This window comes from Delphinus delphis, chromosome 3, assembly GCF_949987515.2.
Source record: "Delphinus delphis chromosome 3, mDelDel1.2, whole genome shotgun sequence".
Classification (NCBI taxonomy): domain Eukaryota; kingdom Metazoa; phylum Chordata; class Mammalia; order Artiodactyla; family Delphinidae; genus Delphinus; species Delphinus delphis.
The window spans coordinates 73128808-73142793 of NC_082685.1; positions in this window are offsets into that span (position 1 = coordinate 73128808).

Below are 13986 nucleotides of genomic sequence, written 5' to 3' on the forward strand. Positions count from 1 at the left end.
ACATAATGTTCTATATTTGCATGTAAATCTGACAGACATTTTCCTCCTTTATTTCTAAGGAATTGAAACATTTCAAATGACCTAGTGAAATATGACTTTCAACTTCAAAAATGCATATGGCTACCCTTTATTTAAATTTTGTTGTTGATAATGTCAGATTATTCCTATGTAATTGGAAGAAAAAAATCTTTTAATTTAATTTTGTGTAACATTAAAATGTACAGCATAGTATTATTTTACTATAGTATCTTGTTTTATTAAGGAAGAGTAGATTCTCATCAAAAGTATTTATTATCGGGCTTCCCTGGTGGCGCAGTGGTTGGGAGTCCGCCTGCCGGTGCAGGTGAGATGGGTTCGTGCCCCGGTCCGGGAGGATCCCGCGTGCCGCGGAGCGGCTGGGCCCGTGAGCCATGGCGGCTGAGCCTGCGCGTCCGGAGCCTGTGCTCCGCAACGGGAGAGGCCAGAACAGTGAGAGGCCCACGTACCGCAAAAAAAAAAAAAAAAGTATTTATTATCTAGTATTTATGAAACCTCTAGTTTAGAAAGCTGTAAAACAAAATTGGGGCAGTCTTTGCAAGCTATGTTAAAGTCTCTACAGCTTTGCTAGGTATGATACTATATCAGAATAAATAACGTTATCAGTAAATGGTATAAATGCCTGGATTTTCAAGTTATTTACAGAATCCTTAGGAAATTTGACAAAAATTAAATTTCTGAGAGGTTCAAATGAATCTATTAAGCAGTAAACTCATTTTTCTGATAATTTCTATTTCATTTATTTCTCTTCTAGTTTCTCTATTGTCAGGGATTATTAATAGCTGGTTTATCTCATACAGACTATAGAAGATTCTTTAGGTAAGATATGATTTCGTTAATCATTACTAATGATTAAGATAGAGTGTTTTAAAACCTAGAAATATTAGCATTTAACAAAGTATAGTTTAGACCACATTTTTACAGATGAGAAATATGAATACTTTAGGAGGCTAGTAAATTGCTTGAGGTCACATTTTTTTTCTAATGTAAAAGATGGCACTGAAATCCAGATTTTTTTGATTCCTTATAATCATAAAGTTGCTTTTTCCCCTATTACTCATGCTGATCAAAATCCTTTAGAAGAAAATGAAATAATTCTATGGTTGACTATTGAGGAGGATGACCATGAAGGAGTAGGCACTGATAATTGGTCAAGACCAATGAAAATATTTTTAAAAATTTTACTTACATGTGTAAGTTGCCATTTTCATGCTTTAAAATAATTTTACAGTCAAACTAGTTTTCTGATCACATTTGCTCTTTTTATTTCTATTTATTTATTTCTATTTTTATACAGTTTTAAAGGTTACACTCCATTTACAGTTATTACAAAATATTAGCTGTATTCCCCATGCTGTACAATACATCCTTGTAGCCTATCTTATACCTAATAATTTGTACCTCCAACTCCTCTACCCTCATATCACCTGCCAGACACTGGTAACCACTAGTTTGCTCTCTATATTTATGAGTTGTCTTCTTTTTTGTTATATTCACTAGTTTGTTGTATTTTTTAGACTCCACATATTAGTGGTAATAATAGTGGTATTTGCCTTTCTCTGTCTGATTTATTTCACTTAGCATAATACTCTCCAAGTTCATCCATGTTGCTGCAAGTGGCAAAATTTTTTTTGTGTGTGTGTGTGTGGTGGAGAGGTATTCCATTGTGTATATATATATATATATATATATATATACCACTTTTTTATCCATTCATCTGCTGATGGACACTTAGGTTGCTTCCATATCTTGGCAATTGCAAATAATGCTGCCATGAACATGGGGGTGCATGTATCTTTTTGAATTAGTGTTTTTGGTTTTTTTAGATTAATACCCAGGAGTGGAATTGTTGGGTCATATGGTAGTTCTATTTTTAGTTTTTTGAGAAACCTCTGTACTGTTTTTCACAGTGGCTGTACCAATTTACATTCCCACCAACCAGTGTGCAAGGGTTCCTTTTCTCCACTCCATGAAATGCCTATTCATGTTTTTGCCCATTTAAAAATGAGTTTTGCCCATTAAAAAATGAGTTGTCCTTTTCTTATTGAGTTTTAGAAGTTCCTTGTGTAGTTTTGTACATGAATCTGTCACAGCTTATGTTCTAGGGAAGCAGATACTGAGAGTGAAAAATGTAAAATTTTATTAAGGAGTAACACTTTGTAAAGTCACTAGGTAGGAGCCTCACCAAGAAGAATGTGACCTGGGCTACTACTTTCTTGGTAGGTATCACCCTAAAAATAGCATGGCTTTAGCTCAAAAGCTGAAGGAGACTCTGAAAGTGTTAATAACTGGAGGCTGACAGCTAACCATACTCCTAGTAATGAGGTGAGTCCTTTCTTAAAGGGGATATACATCTCTGCATGTGTTACAGAACCCTTTTGTAGTTATATATATTGCAGATATCTTATCCTCTCAGTATTTTCACACTTTTAGTGGTATTTTTTGATGAACATGACTATCTAATTTTAATATAGCTTAATTTATTAAATTTTTCATTCATGTTAATTATGAGTTCTGTTAAAAACTGTCTGTTCCAAGTTAATTATGGTATGCTCTTAAAGTTACTTACTATTATTTGATCTTTTACATTTAGATCTACACACCATGTGGAATTGATTTTGGTCAATAGAGAAAAATAGGGGTGAAATTATCTATCTATCTATCCATCTGTCATCCATCTATCCATCATCATCCTCATCCTCCTTCTCATCACCATCTCTCTTTCTATAACTATCCTTAGACAAGACATAGATAGACATCCAATTAACCCAGTGGAATTTATTGAAGATTATTCTTTCTTACTATTCTGCAATTTCATCTTTGTCATACATTAATGGTCAATAAATGTGCAAGCTTGTTTCACGGCATTCTGTTTCATTCTATTAGTCTGTTTAGTCTCTCCCTGTAATAACCCCCTGACTTAATTACTGTGGTTTCATAACTAATCTTATTATCTGGTGATATCATTCTTTGTTCTGTTTCTTCAAAATTTTCTGCCAGCCTTTCTCAATTGATGTTCTCATCTGAACAGAGGAAATAAAAAAATGACTTGAGTGATAATTTTCTCAATTCTTTCAAGTATGCCACCATTCTAGATGCACAGGAGAGACGTTAACTCATGAAATGGAACTTTTAGGGCATTAGAGTTTAATCCTCTCTTAAAACTCTGGTTGAGAAATCCTGGAGAGCTACTTATGGTTCCTTGCATATTCGTGTAGAATTTAAAATAAGCTTGTAATATTTCCACAAAAATTTTATTGGGAGTTTTATGAGGGCAGAATTTAATCTATACCTCAATTTGGAGAAAACCGAAATCTTTACAATATTAAGTCTGAATTCATTAATTTGATATATTGTTCCATTTATTTAGGTCTTCTTTACTTTCTCTCATTAATGCTTTATAGAGATATGGTTCATATTTTGTTAGATTTGTTCATAGATATTTGTTATTTTTGATGTTACTGTAAAAGTAACATTTTAAAAATTAAAAAAATTTTCATTGTTTGTTGCCATTATTCAGAAATAAATTAATTTTTTGAACATTGACCTTCTAATCCATAGCCACAATAAATTTACATATTACACCTCATAGTTGTTCTGTGAGTTCTTTTAGATTTTCTATGTGCACAATCATCTTTTGGATCTATCTGTGAACAACTACAGATTAATCCTTTTCCAATCATTTTATTTTTCTTATCTTGTGGCACTGGCTGGGATCTTCATTACAGTCTAGAAAGAACTATAATCACACTCATTGCCAATTTCATGAGGGAAAGTTTTCAATATTTTCCCTTTAAGTACAGTGTAGATTTTTTTTTTTTTACAAAGGATTCTCATTATATTAACAATGGTCTTTCTCCTCTTAATTTCACTAATTTTTATTACGAATGGGTATTAAATTAGGATCATGATGTAATATTTTCCCTTTAGAATATTAATATTATGAAAAACATTGATTTTCAAATTAAAATAACCTTGCATTCCTGAAATAAATGCAACATTGTCATTTTTTCCCCCATTTTATATCTTACTAGAATCAGTTTGCTAATACACTGTTTAAGAAGTTTGTACCTGTGTTCTTGGGAGAGACTTGCCTATAAATTTCTTTTTTTGATGTAGCTTTCAATGATTGCTATCAAAGTTATGCTAGTATTGTGAATCCAAGCAGTCTTATTTTCTGTTCTGAAAGTGATTGCATAAAATATATTTGATTTCTTCTTAAAATATTTCTTAGAATTAATTGGTAATGTATTTTGTGCCTGAAATTTTCTTTGTTTAAAGTGTTTAATTATACATTCAATTTTTTGATAGATATAGAACTATTTAGAATTTCTGTTTTTTTCTTAAGCCAATCTTTGTAAGTTCTATTTCCATGAATTTATTCATTTCACTTAAATTGTCATGTTTTGGATATAAAATCCTTTGCCTGTTTCCATCTTCCCACTATCTAATAAAGGCTTTTTGAAGTTTTCAGATTTGGTAAGTACTTTTTCCTACTTTCCAATGCATATTGTTACATTTTATACTTTCTGGTTTACTTCAGTTGGGATTAATAGAAAGGAAGTCAGCTACTCAAATACCTCACAAAGCCAGCTGCTCCTCTTACAGCACAAATCCCCAGATCAGTAATTTTGAAAGTTGTGACTTATGATTTTCAAACATTTTAAATGGAATAATAAATAAATAAATAAACTAACAAATAAATAGGGTGCACACACACACACACACACTCACACACACATAGGAAGAGAGAGAAATAAGAAAGCAAGCCTGAAGCCTCTGACAAACTAATCAATTTGACAGTAAACATTGAATAGGTTATCATGCTTTCTACAAAAGTTTTTCATAATTTTAGTATAGTTCAGAAAGTCTTAATCTAAGCAATTGTATGAGTAATATAAATAGATTGATATTGTATGAGTTACCCAGGTGTTGATTCCAGCTTTTTATAAAAGTACTTCTCAAAGTATGACCCCCAAGGCAACAGCAACTTGAAGGACTTATTAAAAGCAAATTCCCGGGCTTCCCTGGTGGCACAGTGGTTGAGAGTCCGCCTGCCGATGCAGGGTACATGTGTTCGTGCCCCGGTCGGGGAGGATCCCACATGCCACGGAGCAGCTGGGCCCGTGAGCCATGGCCGCTGAGCCTGCGCGTCCGGAGCCTGTGCTCCGCAACGGGAGAGGCCACAGCAGTGAGAGGCCCGCGTACCGCAAAAAAAAAAAAAAAAAAAAAAGCAAATTCCTGAATCCAACCCCACATCTACTGAATCAGAATCTCTCAGGGTAAAACCCAGAAAACTGTCCTTGTAACCAGCTCTCTAGGAGAGTTTTAGCTATTTGAGATTAATCTCTTTAAGATTAAATTTTTTAGATTAACCCTCTGCTGGTAATACACCAGACTGGCTTTACCTAATGTTCAAAGCTGCATAAAGATACACTCAACATGCTTTTTGTACAGAGAAAGGAGAGTATCTTACCTGAGATGTAAGATAGCTGTCTCTAAAGATAGACGAGTATTTCAACACCTGTGCAGATATCTGTACAACTGAGCTTATCAGAGTAAGACCTTTTCGGGCATTTCATTGATCCAATTTAAAATGGAAATTGTTTATCTAACCCCAAACTGTTTTGGTTGACTAAAGCCTCATTCTGTACCTTTTTTTTCAGATAAAGGAGAAAATGAATTAGGTAGTTGTACTAAAACTCAGTGATAATGAATCAAAGCTGGATGTGATATATGTCCAGATGTTCAAAAGGAAACAATTATCATTTGTCATTTCTCAGTCTCTATTAAAACAATGCCAGTTTAGAGTGGGGGAAAATGATCACACAAAACATATCTCTTTCTAATAACTAATCAAGATTTCTTTTCACATATTGGCGCTTAATGAGTTGTCTACCAGTGCTTCAATATTTTTACATTCAAACAATATACCTGATGACAGGAAAGCACAACCATTCTCTCTGTTTTTCCTTTGAAATTTGAAAAAGAAACAAGAAAACAGTTTTCTAAGTAAATATTAGAATTTCTGATGGTAGTTTCCAGTGATGACAAACTAACAGCTATTAACCTGGGTGCTGGGTGCTGTGTGATATCAACAAGCTGCTCTGTAGACCACATACCTGGGTTCCCTCTCCACTGTCTCATGTCTTGTGCTAGAATACCATTCTCCAGGACAAACTAATGTAATAAATTCATTCTATCTATAAATACTGTTAACTTGTTTATTCTATAAGCACCTGGGTTGAACTGTCCTTGAAGCACTGGATGGTATGAAGCTGAGAGAGAAAGTCTTCTCTTCTGCATTGAGCTTAGCTTATACATGAGGGTAAGAAGGTAGCTAGGAGGTGTGGTTAGGTGAACATGAATGCCTTGACCAGCAAGTTACAGAATGTGCTAAAGTAATTTTCTGCATTTGGTTTAGCAACCCCTTCATTTGGTCTCTGGATTGGAAAAAAAAGTAAAAATAATTTAATAAAAGTAATTTAATTCAAGCACACAAGGAAGAAACTTCTATACTGTAGATTTAAAACCCACAACATGCACAGACACAAACACATACACCTATGTCTACCTACATATTTACTTAAATTAGAGCCCTTGGTTCCTTTGGTAAAATATATTTTTTATAAAAACTAAAATCTCATCTCTTAAAAAATGTGGCCATTCATATTACAAATTGACATTGAATATCTTTACTTGTAGAACTGCTATGGAGAACTGTAGGAAGTCTTTGCCCTCGGAGGTTGTATGAAAAATTTATGCTTTAATCACTTTTGATTTCATAAAAAGTAATAAAGTTATATTTTGAAGTTTTAGGTATCTCATTGAGATTATTGACTAAATGATATATTACTGTTATGACAAATTTCAGATAATCCTCTTTAAGAAAAGACAGTAAAACAACAAAGAATACTTAAAGTTTTTTTGTTAAAATAATATTTGAATTAAAAATATATTCCTGTGGATTTCTTTTTATTATTTTTTTCATGTACATTAATTTTTATATTAGAACATTATCCAAAACAGAAAAATATTTTTCCTGTTAAAATATATGTGAATTTATAATAAATGGCTGCTTTGAATACAAGATCTATTTTAACTGCTCATAATTGTTCAAAACCCCAGTGAAAAACAGTTATGTTGTAAACCATTTAGATATACTAAAACACCAAAATGAGCATTATAAAATATTCACAGCAGAAATCTTTAACACCTTTTCTAAGATATGCTTAAATTTGCCAATGCAGTATTCAAAGAAAACAGATCGGTTACCTTATAACTGAAATTAGAATTCAGTTTGATTTTGTTTAGTAGCTTCCCATTAAAATATATATCTTGATATTATTTAAGTGAATATATTAGATATTTAATGATGAAATAAATATATTATATACTTAATAAATCAATGGAATTATTTAATAGAAAGGAATAAATATTATTCCCTCCTTTATTTTCATCTTCCCAGAAGCCCATTATATAATCAGTATTTTCTCCAAATATATGAATGGAAAGAATCTTGCAGAATATCATAAAAATTTAATCATATCCATGGCAGGAACATTTAAAGACAATTGCTATATGCTGTAATCACTTCTTTCAGTACTGTTCCTTGAGGTATGTATGAGGTAACATTATTAATGTCCTTTGTCTTTTGGGAATTATGTGTAATTATTCTGTGCCTCATCGATCTATGACTGTGCTCAGCACTTTAATGAGAATTGCTCTTGCCTTGTCTGCACAATGCACTAAAAGAGAGTCAAATCCCCTTTCTGAACTTTAGGGACCCATTCCTTGCCATGTATTATTCATTTTAAGTAAGTTAATGTCATTGGGAGACAGAGCTTCTGCCTTGTATGATAAAAGATTTTAAGTGAGGTGCAGTTAATTACTTACTGCCCATGACCATGGTGTGCTTTGCCATATGGCCTTTTTTGGCATATGAGTGACAAGAAGTCATCAGGGCAAAGTCACAAGCAGAATTTTTATATCAAAACTTTGATGTATCAGTGCCCAGGGCAACAGCTAATTCCAGTTTTCTAGTTACAGAACCTGAGCGAATTTAGCATCTAGTGCTTCTTAACATGCTTATTTTAGTTCAACTTCTGTCTCTTAAATCAAACACAGAATTATCTCCCAAGTGCTTCAATTGCGTGTGTTAGTGACCTTGAAAGGAAAGTTTTATTAGCAGAACTCATCTCCTCCTGGGAAACATACCAAAAACTTTTAAACCACAGCTGTGGGTATAGTTTTGGAGTGAAGAAAATCCAAAATGTGCATAGTGGAAAGAAAATTATAACATTTCTTTTAGTTGTCTCAGAATATAGAAAAGAAGATAAAATGCTCTTTTACCTTTTATAATTAGGAAAGTGTGCTTTAAAATATTCCTTGATCGACAAATACTTGTTCTGGTACAAGTTTTGTCAATCAATATATATAATAATTATTGGAACTAAAGAATAGAGTGTGAGCAGTTCAGCTCTAGAATGTCTACATCAGAGAAGCTTGGGGCCAGCAATCTTGCTGGGTGGGTGTGTTATAACTTGGCATCATATTGCACTTGCATAGTAGACCACCGTTTTTACTTCACTGGTCAGTTCATTTGGGAGTAGTCTTGAGTCCTATTGCAAATTTGGTTTAAAGCTTCTCCTATACTAGGCCTTGGCACTGCTATGTCATATTGAAATATTAGATTTAGAAAGGGCTTCAAAATTATTTTAGAGTAACTCATTTTATAGTTGAGAAAATTGAGGGCTAGAAGTTGGAGTGATTCAGTCAAGATTACAGTTTAATTCTTTATGCTTTAATGACATTAAAAACTCTCTTTATTCTAAAATAAATTAACATGCATGCATGATTCACTATTCCTAAATAAGTATAAAAAAGCACAATCAAACCACAATTTTTATTTTTTCTTATCAGACTATTGGCAATGCTTTCTCTACACCTGATATAAGAATGTAATTACCAAGGAAGCAACATAATGTGTTTTTTAAAGCAGAAATTTTATATAATTTAAGCACAAATGTGAGATAAATTTTAGTTTCATAATTTACATATTATATATTAGTGAAGTTGGTTTGCCATACAAAAGGGAATTTGTGCTTGGAAAAACTTTCACTAGTATTACACTTGACTTATATGTTTATGATACTTAATGATAGCATTCTTTTAGTTAAATGAAAAAAATACTTAACAGGGAACTCCACTCAGTGCTCTGTGGTGACCTAAATGGGAAGGAAATCCAAAAAAGAGGGGATATGTGTATACGTATAGCTGACTCACTTTGCTGTACAGTAGAAACTAACACAACATTTTAAAGCAACTATACTCCAATAAAATTTTTTTAAAAAGGTACTTAACCATAATCTTATTTGCCTTATGCTGTAGTCATAATTTTATTAAAGAAAATGATACTTTGCATGTTGTCATTTTAGAAAGAGATGTTTGATAAAAGGTAAGAAAAAAAGAAAGAAATTTAGTTAATTGCTAATTAAATAAAACTTGCCAGGAAATCAAGGCCAAGTCCAATTTAGTAGTGATTAAATAGCAATTATAATTTTAGAGCTATTAAGACAACAGTGTGAACTGATGTGGTTTCTATTCAGTCCCAAGGAGAGGCAGATGCACACTGTGTCGACAGAGGCAGTCACTTCACTGACTAATGCTCTGGAGTGGGAATCAGGAGAGCTGAATCTATGTTCAGCTTTATCAGTAACTTTGCAGAGCTCCTGTTTTGCATCACAAACTTTTAACCTATGGCTGGTATTGCTATTCTTTCCTTTTTCTTAAAGAGAGATTTTGATGATCAAAGAATTCTTTAAGAGGGTGTTTGGTAAATTTAGACAATGCTTTGCATGTTTTCAATGCATTTCACTACTGAGAATATAGTCAAAGACTGAAAAATGTCTGTCATTAATGGATATTATGACACTACAGTAGTTGGCACAGTAGAGTAACTGTTACATGGATTAAAACTGTTGTTTTTTCAAGGACTAAAGACTTAATCCAATATCTCTAACAGAAGCTCTTCCTTCTCTTTCTCTTACTCCTTTACATGTTTCCCCTGTACAAACCTTTCTTTCCTTATGCTCAACTGTCACTCAAAGCTCGATATCTCAAAAGTCTCTCTTCAGGTTAATCGCTTTGCTAAGCTTCAAGCTCTATTTCTACACGCCACTTGGATCTTTCCAAATGTATGTCTCATATGCACTTCAGACCCACCAAATCTCCAAACTGGCTTTCTCGTTATCTTTCTCATTAAACACCCTTCTTTCATCCAGAAGCTCATTACTCATGCTAGGAAATTTAGAACTGTTTTGTATAAAGTTCCTAGCTCAGTGTTTGATACATAATATGCCTTAAATGGCTAGCAATGATAGCTGTGTAAGTACACTTACCATCTTTCAATGAATTTGGCTGCTACAATTATCTCATCTTTACCTTGAGTAGCCTTTATAATGCTGCCCACGTTCTTTCTATATAATATGTCTATCCAAGTCTCTCTCAAACTTAAAAAAACCTCCAAGAGCTCAAACTGTCTGAAGTTTGGTGGCATTTGAGGTCCTTACTCATCTGAATCCCAACCTCCAAGTTTCTGGGTTCATTCTGCACCATGACAGGTCTACTCCCCACCCTTGGAATACACCAGGCACCTTCATGTACCATGATCTTATTTGTTCTGCTTTTCCCTTCCTGAATTGCCCTTTCTCCATTTTATTTAATAGGATAACTTCAGACCTAACCATTATATCTGCTTCCAAGTTTTTCCTGACTCCCACCCCTTGCTATACAGAGAGGTGATTACTTCCTGTTCTGGAAATCCTTTATCATCTGTTAAGACAGCTAATTCTAATTGTTAACTTTTGTTGATTTTATCATGTTTTTGATACTCCCACAAGTGTTTAACATGTATAAATTTATGTACACTTTATGGGAAGGCACTATGATTATCCAAATTTTACAGATGAGAAACACAGGCAAGAGTGGTTAAGAAACTCTGCCTAAGTTCAGACAGCTAGTCACTGGTAGAGTCAGGCTTTGAGGCAGGATGTCTGGCTCCTGTGTCTATACATTTATCCACTTTTTATGCCTCCCAATAGTATTTAACACTAGATGGACTGTCATGTGCCCCAGTCATATCCTTGACATTAATGGAAGAGCCCAGCCCTGTGTAATACATGCATTAGTTTGGCAGTAACAAGTACAATTGGGGGCAGTTAGGATGTGAGCCCTTAGGACTATGCAAGTGGTAGCTGGTTGCAAATGATTTTCTCTGTTAAAATGCTTTTGAAAGTATGCTTATCCATAATACTGAATAATCAACTTATATTACTAAGGGAGTGATTATCCATTCTTGTGACTTGCTTCTTTGTCATTTACTGACTTCTCCTCTGGCTCATCATCCCACTTTTTTGCTATTTCTCTGCTCATTAGTATGCCCCATAGAAGAAGAAAAAGAAGATGAATTCTAACCATTCATCCTTGTTGGCTACTAGAATAAGGGAAGGTTAAACCATTGGACAACATAATGCTTAGGGTTATAAGATAAAATTTTATGCATAAATACTTATTTTCCATTATTATCAATAACCAAAATTCATTTAAAATTTAAGAACCATGTATTGAATATTTACTATGTGCTGGGCTTTGTGGACTACATTAATTGCTAGTTTAAGAGCAAGGAAGGGTAAGAGTTTTCTTATATTATCAACTTTTAATATAGAACCAATCTGAGAAATCTCACTAAATAACTTTTGGCAATCTGTATAAATTAACTTAGCAGTGTTCATAAATACACCTGTACAAAAATTCTGACTTTAGGAAACTTCATTCACTTCTCATTGGATGAATATATCCGAACTCCTTGTTTTGACATTTACAGCTTCCTCCTATCTTATATCTACATTGTGCTTCTATTGCAGGTCCCAAAATATTCCTCAAGAGAATTCTTCTCGCCACACTAAGGGGGTTCCCAAACACACCATATACCCGTGCTCCAGGAACCTTCATCATGTCTGGTGAACCTCCATCCCTCGTCTGTATTGTGAGTTTTCCTCTGCCTTTGAAACCCAACCAAACAGCAAGATCTCAAGGAAAACATCTCTGGGGAATTGCCTTGTTACTGGCTTGTCTCCCTACCATGAACTCCTGCAACACTTGTTATATCTATTGCTGACACTTATCCCTGATACATTCTATTTTATGTCCATTTCCGCCCATCCTGTCTCACTTGTTAGTTTTATTTATATAATAACAGTAATATAAACTGTCATTTATTGGGCACATTCTCAAAGTCAGACACTAGCACTTTAATTTTTAACAAACTTTATTTCATTTACTATTCACAAAAGTAGGAGGTAAGCATTACAAAAAACTAACAGAGTCTCTGAGAGTTTAAGACCCTTGCCCTAAATTTCACAATGAGTGGTGGAACCACTGCTTTTTTTTCATGATTCCCTCTAAGACCAGAAATTTGTTTCATGTCTCATGTCTTTTTCTGAGAGTTATTGTGAAGCAGCAATAAGATAAACCTCATGCACAAAGGGGACGCTAATCATCTGTGGATAATCATACTACCTCTTAAAGTACAAATAAAAATTGCATGAGATCAGAAATAAATGAAAAAGAAATGAAGGAAATGACAGCAAAGATCAATAAAACTAAAAGCTGGTTCTTTTAGAAGATAAACAAAATTGATAAACCATTAGCTAGACTCATTAAGAAAAAAGGGAGAACTTTCAAATCAACAGAATTAGAAATGAAAAAGGAGAAGTAACTGACACTGCAGAAATACAAAGGATTCGGAGAGATTACTATGAGCAACTATATGCCAATAAAATGGGCAACGTGGAAGAAATGGACAAATTCTTAGAAAAGTACAACCTTCCGAGACTGAACCAGGAAGAAATAGAAAACTAAACACAGACCAATCACAAGCACTTAAATTGAAACTGATTTAAGATTTTTAAATTAAAAACCTTCCAACAAACAGAAGCTCAGGACCAGATGGCTTCACAGGGGAATTCCATCAAACATTTAGAGAAGAGCTAACATCTATCCTTCTCAAACTCTTCCAAAATATAGCAGAGGGAGGAACACTCCCAAACTCATTCTATGAGGCCACCATCACCCTGATACCAAAACCAGGCAAGGATGTCACAAAGAAAGAATACTACAGGCCAATATCAATGATGAACATAGATGCAAAAATCCTCAACAAAATACTAGCAAACAGAATCCAACAGCATATTAAAAGGATCATACACCATGATCAAGTGGGGTTTATCCAAAGAATGCAAGGATTCTTCAATATACACAAATCAATCAATGCGATACACTATTTTAACAAATTGAAGGGTAAAAAGCATATGATCATCTCAATAGATGCAGAAAAAGCTTTTGACAAAATTCAACACGAATTTATGATGAAAAGTCTCCGGGGGCTTCGCTGGTGGCCCAGTGGTTGAGAGTCCACCTGCTGATGCAGTAACACGGGTTTGTGCCCCGGTCCAGGAAGATCCCACATGCCGCGGAGCGGCTAGGCCCGTGAGCCATGGCCGCTGGGCCTGTGTGTCCAGAGCCTGTGCTCCATAACAGGAGAAGCCACAATAGTGAGAGGCCCGCATACCACCAAAAAAAAAAAAAAAAGTCTCCAGAAAGTAGGCATAGAGGGAACCTACCTCAAAATAATAAAGGCCATATATGACAAACCCACAGCCAACATCATTCTCAATGGTGAAAAACTGAAACCATTTCCTCTAAGATCAAGAAAAAGACAAGGTTGCCCACTCTCACCACTATTATTCAATATAGTTTTGGAAGTTTTAGCCACAGAAATCAGACAAGAAAAAGAAATAAAAGGAATCCAAATCGGAAAAGAAGAAGTAAAACTGTCACTGTTTGCAGATGACAAGATACTATACATAGAGAATCCTAAAGATGCTACCA